The following is a 17,004-nucleotide window of genomic DNA, read 5'->3' as shown; positions in this document are numbered from 1 at the left end:
ACGCGAACTCGATACAAAGGCTCGATAATTAAGTAGTTAATACTAGAAAAGGTTACGTAACGTTCTTTCTAGTAGAAATACCCTGACTTAAGCAAGGTATTTTGCTGGAAGGGATGTTACATCATCCCTAAGGCTAATCGCCTCCTTGACCTTCCCCTCGTCACACAAACCCCTCATGATTGTATTATAAGTCCAAATATCTGGTACCACATCGTTTGCACTCATCAACTCGACAACCTCGGCAGCCTCCTTCAACCACCTCAACTTACAATAGCCATGAACCAAGATATTATAGGTGTTCCTATTTGGAAAAACCCTGCTACCTTTCATCTCTAGCAAAACCTCCCTAACCTTACTCAATTGGCCCTTATGCTTCAAGAATAGTATTGTAAGTGACATTATCAGGAGAACAAGCAAAATCAGTCATTTGGTTCATGAAGCTAAGAGCATCATTAAAATTATTATCAAGACAAGAACCATGGATCAAGATGTTGAAGGTGGTGGTGTTTGGGGTTATACCGAGCTTAAGGGAATCGTTAAAGACTTGTTTGGAGAGGTGAATGGAGTGGGAGGAATGAGGGTGGCGGCGGACAAGGGAGGAGAGCAGGGAGTGGCAGGTGAGGAGGTTGGGTTTAATACGGAGGCACTTCATCTTGTTGAAGAGCTGAAAGGCGAGGTCGGGGTGGTCGGAGAGGACGTAGGCAGAGAAGGAGGTGTCGAGGAGTGGCTGCGGGAGACGGGGACGGCGGAGGGGGAGCTGGTGGAGGGAGTAGCGGGGGTAGTCGGAGGAGATGAAGTTGAGGAGGAGGGAGCGGGCGGAGGACTAACGGCGGTGGACGAGGAGGCCGGGGAGGAGGGCAAGGAAGGGCTCAGGGGAGGAGGAGAGAGAAGGGTGGGGAGAGTGGCGAAGGATGTGGAAGAAGGAGAGGAGGGTGGCGGAGTGGCCGGGTGCGGTGGAGTTGGGTGGAGGAGTGGACGGAAAGCACCGTGGGGAGGGTAAGATTTTGGATTAAGGGTTTGAGCGTGAAGTGGGGGTCAGGGTGGCTGGTGAGGATGGTGGTCACCGTTTTCAGCAGCTGAGCTTCCGATGAGGCTGCGGCCGCTGCTGCGTTGGTGGTGGTGGTCATTTTTATCGCATTAGGATTTAGGGTGGTAATCAGCTAAACGGGGAAGGTGCTGCTTCCCTTATTTTATTTTTTCAATTTAATTATTTTTTTATTTTATTACTTTATATCTTAAAAAAAGAAAAATTAAGTCAACCATATAGAAGATAGCTAAAATAAAATGATACAGTCAAACATGAAAAGCAGAATACAGTATTTTTATGGCTACACAAAATAAAATCAAACGGACTGACGATTGTATTTATGAACAAACAAGGTGAAATTCAATACACGGACCATGCTAGGTAGGCAACAGATTGGATAAGAACCAAGGACCTTCTGATCCTTCAAGAAATCCCGCTAAAACAGAATGCACCTTATTCCAAATGGTAGTTTGCTCTTATTATCATTTATAATAATAAAAAAATAAGTGGACTCTGTTCAGATCCCCTAACATGTCTGTTGCACAAAGGATTGCAGTGTGAGAATAGATCTATAATTTCTATTAAAGTAACACTCTGTTTGTGCAAATAATAAAGCATATAAAACATCTCTTGAGGACATAAATAACTTTCTCTAACCTTTAACTATGGATATCATCCATAATAATTACCAGGAAAAAAAATATTGATTACACAGTCACAGTTTACAAATGCCACAAAATCTAATATAATGTTGGAAAATTAGATACTTATATGAAATAATGGATCGTCATCACAGCAAAAGCACCAATAAAATGGGTTCAACATGATGAACATCAGGAATTTAAATGCCAATTTAAATTTATTGTGTCAATCTGATAAGGAGGCCTTCGATATGATTTTTCGACTCTTCAATAGCCCATCCATTAACTTGAAATATGTAGATTTTTGCAAACTAACTCCTTTTTACTCTGATTCTTGAAATAGTTTCATTGCCTCTTTGTACTTCCCTTGAGTACAAAAATTAGTTATCTGTTCTGAGTAATCCATGTCGCCTGAACCAAGCATTTGTGAAGTGTCTTCACTTATCATATTTGGACTTGTCTCTAGGAGTTTTGACATGAATTTCTTTGCTTTCCCAATTCTCCCAGCATGAGTAAGTGCACCAATGATGGCGGTATAAGTATATCGGTCCGGCCCCAATTTTTTCTTCTCCATCTCAGTCATGAGGTCAAATGCTTCATCAAGTTTCCCTTCTTTGCAAAGGACAGAAATCAACGTGTTGTACGTAACTGTATCAATGGACCTACCTTTAATGATCCATGTGTTAAATAAATTAAAGGCCTTCTCGAACATACCATGTTTGCAAAGCCCTCGAAGAAGAATGTTACATGTAATAACATCAGGCTTGAATGAGTTCTCAACCATTCTGTTATAGAACAAGAATGCTTTCTCCACTGCTCCCTCCCAGCAGAAACCATGAATAATTATGTTACACGTAGCTTCATCGGTGGCCAAACCTTTATCTAAAAGCTCATTTAGTTTTTCTACATCCTGATCAGTTTTTAAAGAATGGCACAACCCCCTAATTATAGTATTATAAGTGACAACATTAGGAATGATCCCCTTCTCCTTCATCTCATCCCAAAGCTTCAGAGCTTTGTTTGTTTGATAATTTTTAAAGTATCCCATGATTAGAGTTCCATAGGTTACCTCATCGAGAATATTACCTCGCTTTGCGGCCTTCACAGTCAACTCGTATGCCTCTTTGAGTAGCTTCTTCACGCACAATTTGTGCACTATAGTGTTCAGAGTAAAAGTATCCATCTTTAAACCTTTCCTCCCCATTTCATCCATCATCTTAAAAGCTTCTCCTAGATTTCCTGCTATACAATAACCATTGATCATTGTATTATAAGTAAAACAGTCCGGTGAAAACCCACTCTCTACCATCTTTGCCACGACACAGCCGGCTTCATCCATCTTACCTTCCTTACAGTACCACTTCACCATTATATTGTGAGTCACCGCGTTCGGCTTGACTCTCTTTCCCTTTATTTCCTCAACCAACTTGAATGCCTCCACACTCCCCCGCCACTGAAAACACCCGTCAATCAGAGTATTGTAGGTAACCTCATCCGGCATCACCCTCAGGCTCTCCATATCATCCCTAAGGCTAATCGCCTCCTTGACCTTCCCCTCGTCACACAAACCCCTCATGATTGTATTATAAGTCCAAATATCTGGTACCACGTCGTTTGCACTCATCAACTCGACAACCTCGGCAGCCTCCTTCAACCACCTCAACTTACAATAGCCTTGAACCAAGATATTATAGGTGTTCCTATTTGGGGAAATCCCGCTACCTTTCATCTCTAGCAAAACCTTCCTAAACTTACTCAATTGGCCCTTATGCATCAAGAATAGTATTGTAAGTGATATTATCAGGAGAACAAGCAAAATCAGTAATTTGGTTCATTAAGCTAAGAGCATCATTAAAATTATTATCAAGACAAGAACCATGGATCAAGATGTTGAAGGTGGTGGTGTTTAGGGTTATACCGAGCTTAAGCGAATCGTCAAAGACTTGTTTGGAGAGATGAATGGAGTGGGAGGAATGAGGGTGGCGGCGGACAAGGGAGGAGAGGAGGGAGTGGCAGGTGAGGAGGTTGGGTTTAATACGGAGGCGCTTCATCTTGTTGAAGAGCTGGAAGGTGAGGTCGGGGTGGTCGGAGAGAGCGTAGGCAGAGAGGGAGGTGTCGAGGAGTGGATGTGGGAGACGAGGGCGGCGGAGGGGAGCTGGTGGAGGGAGTGGCGGGGGTGGTCGGAGGAGATGAAGTTGAGGAGGAGGGTGCAGGCGGAGGACTAGCGGCGGTGGACGAGGAGGGCCGGGAGGAGGGCGAGGAGGGGCTCAGGGGAGGAGGAGAGAGAAGGGTGGGGAGAGTGGCGAAGGATGTGGAACAAGGAGAGGAGGGTAGCGGAGTTGGTGCGGTGGAGTTGGGTGGAGGAGAAGACGGAAAGCACCGTGGGGAGGGTGAGATTTTGGATTAAGGGTTTGAGCGCGGAGTAGGGGTCAGGGTGGCTGGTGAGGATGGTGGTCACCGTTTTCAGCAGCTGAGCTTCCGATAAGGCTGCAGCGGCTGCTGCGTCGTTGGTGGTGGTCATTTTTATCGCATTAGGGTTTAGGGTAGTAATCAGCTAAACGGGGAAGGAGCTGCTTCCCTTATTTTATTTTTTCAATTTAAATGTTTTTTATTTTATTACCTTATATCTTAAAAATAGAAAAATTAAGTCAATCAAATAGAAGACAGCTAAAATAAAATGATCCAGTCAAACAAGAAAAGCAGAATACAGTATTTTTATAGCTACACAAAATAAAATCAGACGGACTGACGATTGTATTTATGAACAAACAAGGTAAAATTCAATACACGGACCATGCTGGGTAGGCAACAGATTGGATAAGAACCAAGCACCTTCTGATCCTTCAAGAAATCCCGCTAAAATAGAATGCACCTTATTCTAAATGGTAGTTTGCTCTTATTATCATTTAAAACAATAAAAAACAAGTGGACTCTGTTCAGATCCCCTAACATGTCTATTGCACAAAGGATTGCAGTGTGAGAATAGATCTATAATTTCTATTAAAGCAACACTCTGTTTGTGCAGATAATAAAGCATATAAAACATCTCTTGAGGACATGAATAACTTTCTCTAACCTTTAAGTATGGATACCATCCATAATAATTACCAGGGAAAAAAATATTGATTACACAGTCACAGTTTACAAATGCCACAAAATCTAATATAATGTTGGAAAATTGGATACTTACATGAAATAATGGATCGTCATCACAGCAAAACCACCAATAAAATGGGTTCAACATGATGAACATTAGGAATTTAAATGCCAATTTAAATTTATTGTGTCAATCTGATAAGGAGGCCTTCGATATGATTTTTCGCCTCTTCAATAGCCCATCCATTAACTTGATATATGCAGATTTATGCAAACTAACTCCTTTTTACTCTGATTCTTGAAATAGTTTCATTGCCGCTTTGTACTTCCCTTGAGTACAAAAATTAGTTATCTGTTCTAAGTAATCCATGTCGCCTGAACCAAGCATTTGTGAAGTGTCTTCACTTATCATATTTGGGCTTGTCTCTAGGAGTTTTGACATGAATTTCTTTGCTTTCTCAATTCTCCCAACATGAGTAAGTGCACCAATGATGGCCGTATAAGTATATCGGTCTGGCCCCAATTTTTTCTTCTCCATCTCAGTCATGAGGTCAAATGCTTCATCAAGTTTCCCTTCTTTACAAAGGACAGAAATCAACGTGTTGTACGTAACTGCATCAATGGGCTTACCTTTAATGATCCATGTCTTAAATAAATTAAAGGCCTTCTCGAACATACCATGTTTGCAAAGCCCTCGAAGAAGAATGTTACATGTAATAACATCAGGCTTGAATGAGTTCTCAACCATTCTGTTATAGAACAAGAATGCTTTCTCCACTGCTCCCTCCCAGCAGAAACTATGAATAATTATGTTACATGTAGCTTCATCGGTGGCCAAACCATTATCTAAAAGCTCATTCAATTTATCTATAGCCTGATCAGTTTTTAAAGAATGACACAACCCCCTAATTATAGTATTATAAGTGACAACACTAGAAATGATCCCCTTCTCCTTCATCTCATCCCAAAGCTTCAGAGCGTTGTTTGTTTGATCATTTTTAAAGTATCCCATGATTAGAGTTCCATAGGTTACCTCATCGAGAATATAACCTCGCTTTGTGGCTTTTACAGTAAACTCGTATGCCTCTTTGAGTAGCTTCTCCACGCACAATTTGTGCACTACAGTGTTCAGAGTAAAAGTATCCATATTTAAACCTTTCCTCCCCATTTCATCCATCATCTTAAAAGCTTCTCCCAGATTTCCTGCTTTACATTAACCATTTATCATAGAATTATAAGTAAAACAGTCCGGTGAAAACCCACTCTCTACCATCTTTGCCACGACACAGCCGACTTCATCCATCTTACCTTCCTTACAGTACCACTTCATCATTATATTGTGAGTCACCGCGTTCGGCTTGACTCCTTTTCCCTTCATTTCCTCAACCAACTAAAATGCCTCCACACTCCCCCGCCACTGAAAACACTCGTCAATCTGAGTGTTGTAGGTAACCTCATCCAGCATCACCCTCAAGCTCTCCATATCATCCCTAAGGCTAATCGCCTCCTTGACCTTCCCCTCGTCACACAAACCCCTCATGATTGTATTATAAGTCCAAATATCTGGTACCACGTCGTTTGCACTCATCAACTCGACAACCTCGGCAGCCTCCTTCAACCACCTCAACTTACAATAGCCTTGAACCAAGATATTATAGGTGTTCCTATTTGGGGAAATCCCGCTACCTTTCATCTCTAGCAAAACCTCCCTAAACTTACTCAATTGGCCCTTATGCATCAAGAATAGTATTGTAAGTGATATTATCAGGAGAACAAGCAAAATCAGTAATTTGGTTCATTAAGCTAAGAGCATCATTAAAATTATTATCAAGACAAGAACCATGGATCAAGATGTTGAAGGTGGTGGTGTTTAGGGTTATACCCAGCTTAAGCGAATCGTCAAAGACTTGTTTGGAGAGATGAATGGAGTGGGAGGAATGAGGGTGGCGGCGGACAAGGGAGGAGAGGAGGGAGTGGCAGGTGAGGAGGTTGGGTTTAATACGGAGGCGCTTCATCTTGTTGAAGAGCTGGAAGGTGAGGTCGGGGTGGTCGGAGAGAGCGTAGGCAGAGAGGGAGGTGTCGAGGAGTGGCTGCGAGAGACGGGGGCGGCGGAGGGGGAGTGGCGGGGGTGGTCGGAGGAGATGAAGTTGAAGAGGAGGGAGCTGGTGGAGGACTAGTGGCGGTGGACGAGGAGGCCGGGGAGGAGGGCGAGGAGGGGCTCAGGGGAGGAGGAGAGAGAATGGTGGGGAGAGTGGCGAAGGATGTGGAAGAAGGAGGGGAGGGTGGCGGAGTGGGTGCGGTGGAGTTGGATGGAGGAGAGGACGGAAAGCACCGTGGGAAGGGTGAGATTTTGGATTACGGGTTTGAGCACGGAGTTGGGGTCAGGGTGGCTGGTGAGGATGGTGGTCACCGTTTTCAGCAGCTGAGCTTCCGATGAGGCTGCGGCGGGTGCTGCGTCGGTGATGGTGGTCATTTTTATCGCATTAGGGTTTAAGGTGGTAATCAGCTAAACGGGGAAGGAGTTGCTTCCCTTATTTTATTTTTTCAATTTAATTATTTTTTATTTTATTACTTTATATCTTAAAAATAGAAAAATTAAGTCAACCATATAGAAGACAGCTAAAATAAAATGATCCAATCAAACATGAAAAGCATAATACAGTATTTTTATGGCTACACAAAATAAAATCAGACGGACTGACGATTGTATTTATGAACAAACAAGGTGAAATTCAATACACGGACCATGCTGGGTAGGCAACAGAATGGATAAGAACCAAGGACCTTCTGATCCTTCAAGAAATCCCGCTAAAACAGAATGCACCTTATTCTAAATGGTAGTTTGCTCTTATTATCATTTAAAACAATAAAAAAATAAGTGGACTCTGTTCAGATCCCCTAACATGTTTGTTGCACAAAGGATTTCATTGTGAGAATAGATCTATAATTTCTATTAAAGTAACACTCTGTTTGTGCAGATAATAAAGCATATAAAACATCTCTTGAGGACATGAATAACTTTCTCTAACCTTTAAGTATGGATACCATCCATAATAATTACCAGGGAAAAAATATTGATTACACAGTCACAGTTTACAAACGCCACAAAATCTAATATAATGTTGGAAAATTGGATACTTACATGAAATAATGGATCGTCATCACAGCAAAACCACCAATAAAATGGGTTCAACATGATGAACATCAGGAATTTAAATGCCAATTTAAATTTATTGTGTCAATCTGATAAGGAGGCCTTCGATATGCTTTTTTGCCTCTTCAATAGCCCATCCATTAACTTGATATATGCAGATTTATGCAAACTAACTCCTTTTTACTCTGATTCTTGAAATAGTTTCATTGCCGCTTTGTACTTCCCTTGAGTACAAAAATTAGTTATCTGTTCTGAGTAATCCATGTCGCCTGAACCAAGCATTTGTGAAGTGTCTTCACTTATCATATTTGGACTTGTCTATAGGAGTTTTGACATGAATTTCTTTGCTTTCTCAATTCTCCCAGCATGAGTAAGTGCACCAATGATGGCAGTATAAGTATATCGGTCTGGCCCCAATTTTTTCTTCTCCATCTCAGTCATGAGGTCAAATGCTTCATCAAGTTTCCCTTCTTTGCAAAGGACAGAAATCAACGTGTTGTACGTAACTGCATCAATGGGCTTACCTTTAATGATCCATGTGTTAAATAAATTAAAGGCCTTCTCGAACATACCATGTTTGCAAAGCCCTCGAAGAAGAATGTTACATGTAATAACATCAGGCTTGAATGAGTTCTCAACCATTCTGTTATAGAACAAGAATGCTTTCTCCGCTGCTCCCTCCCAGCAGAAACCATGAATAATTATGTTACACGTAGCTTCATCGGTGGCCAAACCTTTATCTAAAAGCTCATTCAATTTATCTATAGCCTGATCAGTTTTTAAAGAATGACACAACCCCCTAATTATAGTATTATATGACAACACTAGAAATTATCCCCTTCTCCTTCATCTCATCCCAAAGCTTCAGAGCGTTGTTTGTTTGATCATTTTTAAAGTATCCCATGATTAGAGTTCCATAGGTTACCTCATCGAGAATATAACCTCGCCTTGCGGCCTTCACAGTCAACTCGTATGCCTCTTTTAGTAGCTTCTCCACGCACAATTTGTGCACTATAGTGTTCAGAGTAAAAGTATCCATCTTTAAACCTTTCCTCCCCATTTCATCCATCATCTTAAAAGCTTCTCCTAGATTTCCTGCTATACAATAACCATTGATCATTGTATTATAAGTAAAACAGTCTGGTGAAAACCCACTCTCTACCATCTTTGCCACGACACAGCCGGCTTCATCCATCCTACCTTACTTACAGTACCACTTCACCATTATATTGTGAGTCACCGCGTTCGGCTTGACTCTCTTTCCCTTTATTTCCTCAACCAACTTGAATTCCTCCACACTCCCCCGCCACTGAAAACACCCGTCAATCAGAGTATTGTAGGTAACCTCATCCGGCATCACCCTCAGGCTCTCCATATCATCCCTAAGGCTAATCGCCTCCTTGACCTTCCCCTCGTCACACAAACCCCTCATGATTGTATTATAAGTCCAAATATCTGGTACCACGTCGTTTGCACTCATCAACTCGACAACCTCGGCAGCCTCCTTCAACCACCTCAACTTACAATAGCCATGAACCAAGATTTTATAGGTGTTCTTATTTGGGGAAACCCCGCTACCTTTCATCTCTAGCAAAACCTCCCTAACCTTACTCAATTGGCCCTTATGCATCAAGAATAGTATTGTAAGTGATATTATCAGGAGAACAAGCAAAATCAGACATTTGGTTCATTAAGCTAAGAGCATCATTAAAATTATTATCAAGACAAGAATCATGGATCAAGATGTTGAAGGTGGTGGTGTTTGGGGTTATACCGAGCTTAAGGGAATCGTTAAAGACTTGTTTGGAGAGGTGAATGGAGTGGGAGGAATGAGGGTGGCGGCAGACAAGGGAAGAGAGGAGGGAGTGGCAGGTGAGGAGGTTGGGTTTAATACGGAGGCGCTTCATCTTGTTGAAGAGCTGGAAGGCGAGGTCAGAATGGTCGGAGAGGGCGTAGGCAGAGAGGGAGGTGTCGAGGAGTGGATGTGGGAGACGGGGGCGGCGGAGGGGGAGCTGGTGGAGGGAGTGGCGGGGGTGGTCGGAGGAGATGAAGTTGAGGAGGAGGGTGCAGGCGGAGGACTAGCGGCGGTGGACGAGGAGGGCCGGAAGGAGGGCGAGGAGGGGCTCAGGGGAGGAGGAGAGAGAAGGGTGGGGAGAGTGGCGAAGGATGTGGAACAAGGAGAGGAGGGTGGCGGAGTTGGTGCGGTGGAGTTGGGTGGAGGAGAGGACGGAAAGCACCGTGGGGAGGGTGAGATTATTGATTAAGGGTTTGAGCGCGGAGTAGGGGTCAGGGTGGCTGGTGAGGAAGGTGGTCACCGTTTTCAGCAGCTGAGCTTCCGATGAGGCTGCAGTGGCTGCTGCGTCGTTGGTGGTGGTCATTTTTATCGCATTAGGGTTTAGGGTAGTAATCAGCTAAACGGGGAAGGAGCTGCTTCCCTTATTTTATTTTTTCAATTTAATTGTTTTTTATTTTATTACTTTATATCTTAAAAATAGAAAAATTAAGTCAACCATATAGAAGACAGCTAAAATAAAATGATCCAATCAAACATGAAAAGCGTAATACAGTATTTTTATGGCTACACAAAATAAAATCAGACGGACTGACGATTGTATTTATGAACAAACAAGGTGAAATTCAATACACGGACCATGCTGGGTAGGCAACTGATTGGATAAGAACCAAGGACCTTCTGATCCTTCAAGAAATCCCGCTAAAACAGAATGCACCTTATTCTAAATGGTAGTTTGCTCTTATTATCATTTAAAACAATAAAAAAATAAGTGGACTCTGTTCAGATCCCCTAACATGTTTGTTGCACAAAGGATTTCATTGTGAGAATAGATCTATAATTTCTATTAAAGTAACACTCTGTTTGTGTAGATAATAAAGCATATAAAACATCTCTTGAGGACATGAATAACTTTCTCTAACCTTTAAGTATGGATACCATCCATAATAATTACCAGGGAAAAAAATATTGATTACACAGTCACAGTTTACAAACGCCACAAAATCTAATATAATGTTGGAAAATTGGATACTTACATGAAATAATGGATCGTCATCACAGCAAAACCACCAATAAAATGGTTTCAACATGATGAACATCAGGAATTTAAATGCCAATTTAAATTTATTGTGTCAATCTGATAAGGAGGCCTTCGATATGCTTTTTCGCCTCTTCAATAGCCCATCCATTAACTTGATATATGCAGATTTATGCAAACTAACTCCTTTTTACTCTGATTCTTGAAATAGTTTCATTGCCGCTTTGTACTTCCCTTGAGTACAAAAATTAGTTATCTGTTCTGAGTAATCCATGTCGCCTGAACCAAGCATTTGTGAAGTGTCTTCACTTATCATATTTGGACTTGTCTATAGGAGTTTTGACATGAATTTCTTTGCTTTCTCAATTCTCCCAGCATGAGTAAGTGCACCAATGATGGCAGTATAAGTATATCGGTCTGGCCCCAATTTTTTCTTCTCCATCTCAGTCATGAGGTCAAATGCTTCATCAAGTTTCCCTTCTTTGCAAAGGACAGAAATCAACGTGTTGTACGTAACTGCATCAATGGGCTTACCTTTAATGATCCATGTGTTAAATAAATTAAAGGCCTTCTCGAACATACCACGTTTGCAAATCCCTCGAAGAAGAATGTTACATGTAATAATATCAGGCTTGAATGAGTTCTCAACCATTCTGTTATAGAACCAGAATGCTTTCTCCACTGCTCCCTCCCAGCAGAAACCATGAATAATTATGTTACACGTAGCTTCATCGGTGGCCAAACCTTTATCTAAAAGCTCATTCAATTTATCTATAGCCTGATCAGTTTTTAAAGAATGACACAACCCCCTAATTATAGTATTATATGACAACACTAGAAATGATCCCCTTCTCCTTCATCTCATCCCAAAGCTTCAGAGCGTTGTTTGTTTGATCATTTTTAAAGTATCCCATTATTAGAGTTCCATAGGTTACCTCATCGAGAATATAACCTCGCTTTGCGGCCTTCACAGTCAACTCATATGCCTCTTTGAGTAGCTTCTCCACGCACAATTTGTGCACTATAGTGTTCAGAGTAAAAGTATCCATCTTTAAACCTTTCCTCCCCATTTCATCCATCATCTTAAAAGCTTCTCCTAGATTTCCTGCTATACAATAACCATTGATCATTGTATTATAAGTAAAACAGTCCGGTGAAAACCCACTATCTACCATCTTTGCCACAACACAGCCGGCTTCATCCATCTTACCTTACTTACAGTACCACTTCACCATTATATTGTGAGTCACCGCGTTCGGCTTGACTCTCTTTCCCTTTATTTCCTCAACCAACTTGAATTCCTCCACATTCCCCCGCCACTGAAAACACCCGTCAATCAGAGTATTGTAGGTAACCTCATCCGGCATCACCCTCAGGCTCTCCATATCATCCCTAAGGCTAATCGCCTCCTTGACCTTCCCCTCGTCACACAAACCCCTCATGATTGTATTATAAGTCCAAATATCTGGTACCACGTCGTTTGCACTCATCAACTCGACAACCTCGGCAGCCTCCTTCAACCACCTCAACTTACAATAGCCATGAACCAAGATTTTATAGGTGTTCTTATTTGGGGAAACCCCGCTACCTTTCATCTCTAGCAAAACCTCCCTAACCTTACTCAATTGGCCCTTATGCATCAAGAATAGTATTGTAAGTGATATTATCAGGAGAACAAGCAAAATCAGTCATTTGGTTCATTAAGCTAAGAGCATCATTAAAATTATTATCAGGACAAGAACCATGGATCAAGATGTTGAAGGTGGTGGTGTTTGGGGTTATACCGAGCTTAAGGGAATCGTTAAAGACTAGTTTGGAGAGGTGAATGGAGTGGGAGGAATGAGGGTGGCGGCGGACAAGGGAAGAGAGGAGGGAGTGGCAGGTGAGGAGGTTGGCTTTAATACGGAGGCGCTTCATCTTGTTGAAGAGCTGGAAGGCGAGGTCAGAGTGGTCGGAGAGGGCGTAGGCAGAGAGGGAGGTGTCGAGGAGTGGATGTGGGAGACGTGGGCGGCGGAGGGGGAGCTGGTGGAGGGAGTGCCGGGGGTGGTCGGAGGAGATGAAGTTGAGGAGGAGGGTGCAGGCGGAGGACTAGCGGTGGTGGACGAGGAGGGCCGGGAGGATGGCGAGGAGGGGCTCAGGGGAGGAGGAGAGAGAAGGGTGGGGAGAGTGGCGAAGGATGTGGAACAAGGAGAGGAGGGTGGCGGAGTTGGTGCGGTGGAGTTGGGTGGAGGAGAGGACGGAAAGCACCGTGGGGAGGGTGAGATTTTGGATTAAGGGTTTGAGCGCGGAGTAGGGGTCAGGGTGGCTGGTGAGGATGGTGATCACCGTTTTCAGCAGCTGAGCTTCCGATGAGGCTGCAGCGGCTGCTGCGTCGTTGGTGGTGGTCATTTTTATCGCATTAGGGTTTAGGGTAGTAATCAGCTAAACGGGGAAGGAGCTGCTTCCCTTATTTTATTTTTTCAATTTAATTGTTTTTTATTTTATTACTTTATATCTTAAAAATAAAAAAATTAAGTCAACCATATAGAAGACATCTAAAATAAAATGATCCAGTCAAACATGAAAAGCAGAATACAGTATTTTTATTGCTACACAAAATAAAATCAGACGGACTGACGATTGTATTTATGAACAAACAAGGTGAAATTCAATACACGGACCATGCTGGGTAGGCAACAGATTGGATAAGAACCAATGACCTTTTGATCCTTCAAGAAATATCGCTAAAACAGAATGCACCTTATTCTAAATGGTAGTTTGCTCTTATTATCATTTAAAACAATAAAAAACAAGTGGACTCTGTTCAGATCCCCTAACATGTCTATTGCACAAAGGATTGCAGTGTGAGAATAGATCTATAATTTCTATTAAAGCAACACTCTGTTTGTACAGATAATAAAGCATATAAAACATCTCTTGAGGACATGAATAACTTTCTCTAACCTTTAACTATGGATACCATCCATAATAATTACCAGGGAAAAAAATATTGATTACACAGTCACAGTTTACAAACGCCTCAAAATCTAATATAATGTTAGAAAATTGGATACTTACATGAAATAATGGATCGTCATCACAGCAAAACCACCAATAAAATGGGTTCAACATGATGAACATCAGGAATTTAAATGCCAATTTAAATTTATTGTGTCAATCTGATAAGGAGGCCTTCGATATGCTTTTTCGCCTCTTCAATAGCTCATCCATTAACTTGATATATGCAGATTTATGCAAACTAACTCCTTTTTACTCTGATTCTTGAAATAGTTTCATTGCCGCTTTCTACTTCCCTTGAGTACAAAAATTAGTTATCTGTTCTAAGTAATCCATGTCGCCTGAACCAAGCATTTGTGAAGTGTCTTCACTTATCATATTTGGACTTGTCTCTAGGAGTTTTGACATGAATTTCTTTGCTTTCTCAATTTTCCCAGCATGAGTAAGTGCACCAATGATGGCCGTATAAGTATATCGGTCTGGCCCCAATTTTTTCTTCTCCATCTCAGTCATGAGGTCAAATGCTTCATCAAGTTTCCCTTCTTTGCAAAGGACAGAAATCAACGTGTTGTACGTAACTGCATCAATGGGCTTACCTTTAATGATCCATGTCTTAAATAAATTAAAGGCCTTCTCGAACATACCATGTTTGCAAATCCCTCGAAGAAGAATGTTACATGTAATAACATCAGGCTTGAATGAGTTCTCAACCATTCTGTTATAGAACAAGAATGCTTTCTCCACTGCTCCCTCCCAGCAGAAACCATGAATAATTATGTTACACGTAGCTTCATCGGTGGCCAAACCATTATCTAAAAGCTCATTCAATTTATCTACAGCCTGATCAGTTTTTAAAGAATGACACAACCCCCTAATTATAGTATTATAAGTGACAACACTAGAAATGATCCCCTTCTCCTTCATCTCATCCCAAAGCTTCAGAGCGTTGTTTGTTTGATCATTTTTAAAGTATCCCATGATTAGAGTTCCATAGGTTACCTCATCGAGAATATAACCTCGCTTTGCGGCTTTCACAGTCAACTCGTATGCCTCTTTGAGTAGCTTCTCCACGCACAATTTGTGCACTATAGTGTTCAGAGTAAAAGTATCCATCTTTAAACCTTTCCTCCCCATTTCATCCATCATCTTAAAAGCTTCTCCCAGATTTCCTTCTTTACATTAACCATTTATCATAGTATTATAAGTAAAATAGTCCGGTGAAAACCCACTCTCTACCATCTTTGCCACGACACAGCCGGCTTCATCCATCTTACCTTCCTTACAGTACCACTTCACCATTATATTGTGAGTCACCGCGTTCGGCTTGACTCCCTTTCCCTTCATTTCCTCAACCAACTAAAATGCCTCCACACTCCCCCGCCACTGAAAACACTCGTCAATCAGAGTATTGTAGGTAACCTCATCCGGCATCACCCTCAAGCTCTCCATATCATCCCTAAGGCTAATCGCCTCCTTCAGCCTCCTTCAACCACCTCAACTTACAATAGCCATGAACCAAGCTATTATAGGTGTTCCTATTTGGGGAAATCCCGCTACCTTTTATCTCTAGCAAAACCTCCCTAACCATACTCAATTGGCCCTTATGCATCAAGAATAGTAGTGTAAGTGATATTATCAGGAGAACAAGCAAAATCAGTAATTTGGTTAATTAAGCTAAGAGCATCATTAAAATTATTATCAAGACAAGAACCATGGATCAAGATGTTGAAGGTGGTGGTGTTTGGGGTTATACCGAGCTTAAGAGAATCATCAAAGACTTGTTTGGAGAGGTGAATGGAGTGGGAGGAATGAGGGTGGCGGCGGACAAGGGAGGAGAGGAGGGAGTGGCAGGTGAGGAGGTTGGGTTTAATACGGAGGCGCTTCATCTTGTTGAAGAGCTGGAAGGTGAGGTCGGGGTGGTCGGAAAGGGCGTAGGCAGAGAGGGAGGTGTCGAAGATTGGCTGCGGGAGACGGGGGCGGCAGAGGGGGAGTGGCGGGGGTGGTCGGAGGAGATTAAGTTGAGGAGGAGGGAGCTGGTGGAGGAGTAGTGGCGGTGGACGAGGAAGCCGGCGAGGAGGGCGAGGAGGGGCTCAGGGGAGGAGGAGAGAGAAGGGTAGGGAGAGTGGCGAAGGATGTGGAAGAAGGAGAGGAGGGTGGCGAAGTGGGTGCGGTGGAGTTGGGTGGAGGAGAGGACGGAAAGCACCGTGGGGAGGGTGAGATTTTGGATTAAGGGTTTGAGCGCGGAGTGGGGGTCAAGGTGGCTGGTGAGGATGGTGGTCACCGTTTTCAGCAGCTGAGCTTCCGATGATGCTGCGGCGGCTGCTGCGTCGGTGGTGGTGGTCATTTTTATCGCATTAGGGTTTAAGGTGGTAATCAGCTAAACGGGGAAGGAGTTGCTTCCCTTATTTTATTTTTTCAATTTAATTATTTTTTATTTTATTACTTTATATCTTAAAAATAGAAAAATTAAGTCAACCATATAGAAGACAGCTAAAATAAAATGATCCAATCAAACATGAAAAGCATAATACAGTATTTTTATGGCTACACAAAATAAAATCAGACGGACTGACGATTGTATTTATGAACAAACAAGGTGAAATTCAATACACGGACCATGCTGGGTAGGCAACAGATTGGATAAGAACCAAGGACCTTCTGATCCTTCAAGAAATCCCGCTAAAACAGAATGCACCTTATTCTAAATGGTAGTTTGCTCTTATTATCATTTAAAACAATAAAAAAATAAGTGGACTCTGTTCAGATCCCCTAACATGTTTGTTGCACAAAGGATTTCATTGTGAGAATAGATCTATAATTTCTATTAAAGTAACACTCTGTTTGTGCAGATAATAAAGCATATAAAACATCTCTTGAGGACATGAATAACTTTCTCTAACCTTTAAGTATGGATACCATCCATAATAATTACCAGGGAAAAAAATATTGATTACACAGTCACAGTTCACAAACGCCACAAAATCTAATATAATGTTGGAAAATTGGATACTTACATGAAATAATGGATCGTCATCACAG

At 42.1% G+C, this 17,004-nt stretch overlaps 1 pseudogene; it reads right to left on the bottom strand.

Annotated features, from left to right (window-relative positions):
* Positions 1 to 1,990: 1,990 nt before the first annotated feature.
* Positions 1,991 to 3,719, bottom strand: LOC112721936 (uncharacterized; annotated as a pseudogene).
* Between the last annotated feature and the right edge of the window lie 13,285 nt (positions 3,720 to 17,004).

The sequence above is a fragment of the Arachis hypogaea genome, chromosome 11, assembly GCF_003086295.3.
Source record: "Arachis hypogaea cultivar Tifrunner chromosome 11, arahy.Tifrunner.gnm2.J5K5, whole genome shotgun sequence".
NCBI lineage: Eukaryota > Viridiplantae > Streptophyta > Magnoliopsida > Fabales > Fabaceae > Arachis > Arachis hypogaea.
Note: the sequence above shows the minus strand (reverse complement) of the source record. Positions and strands in the feature narration are given on the sequence as shown.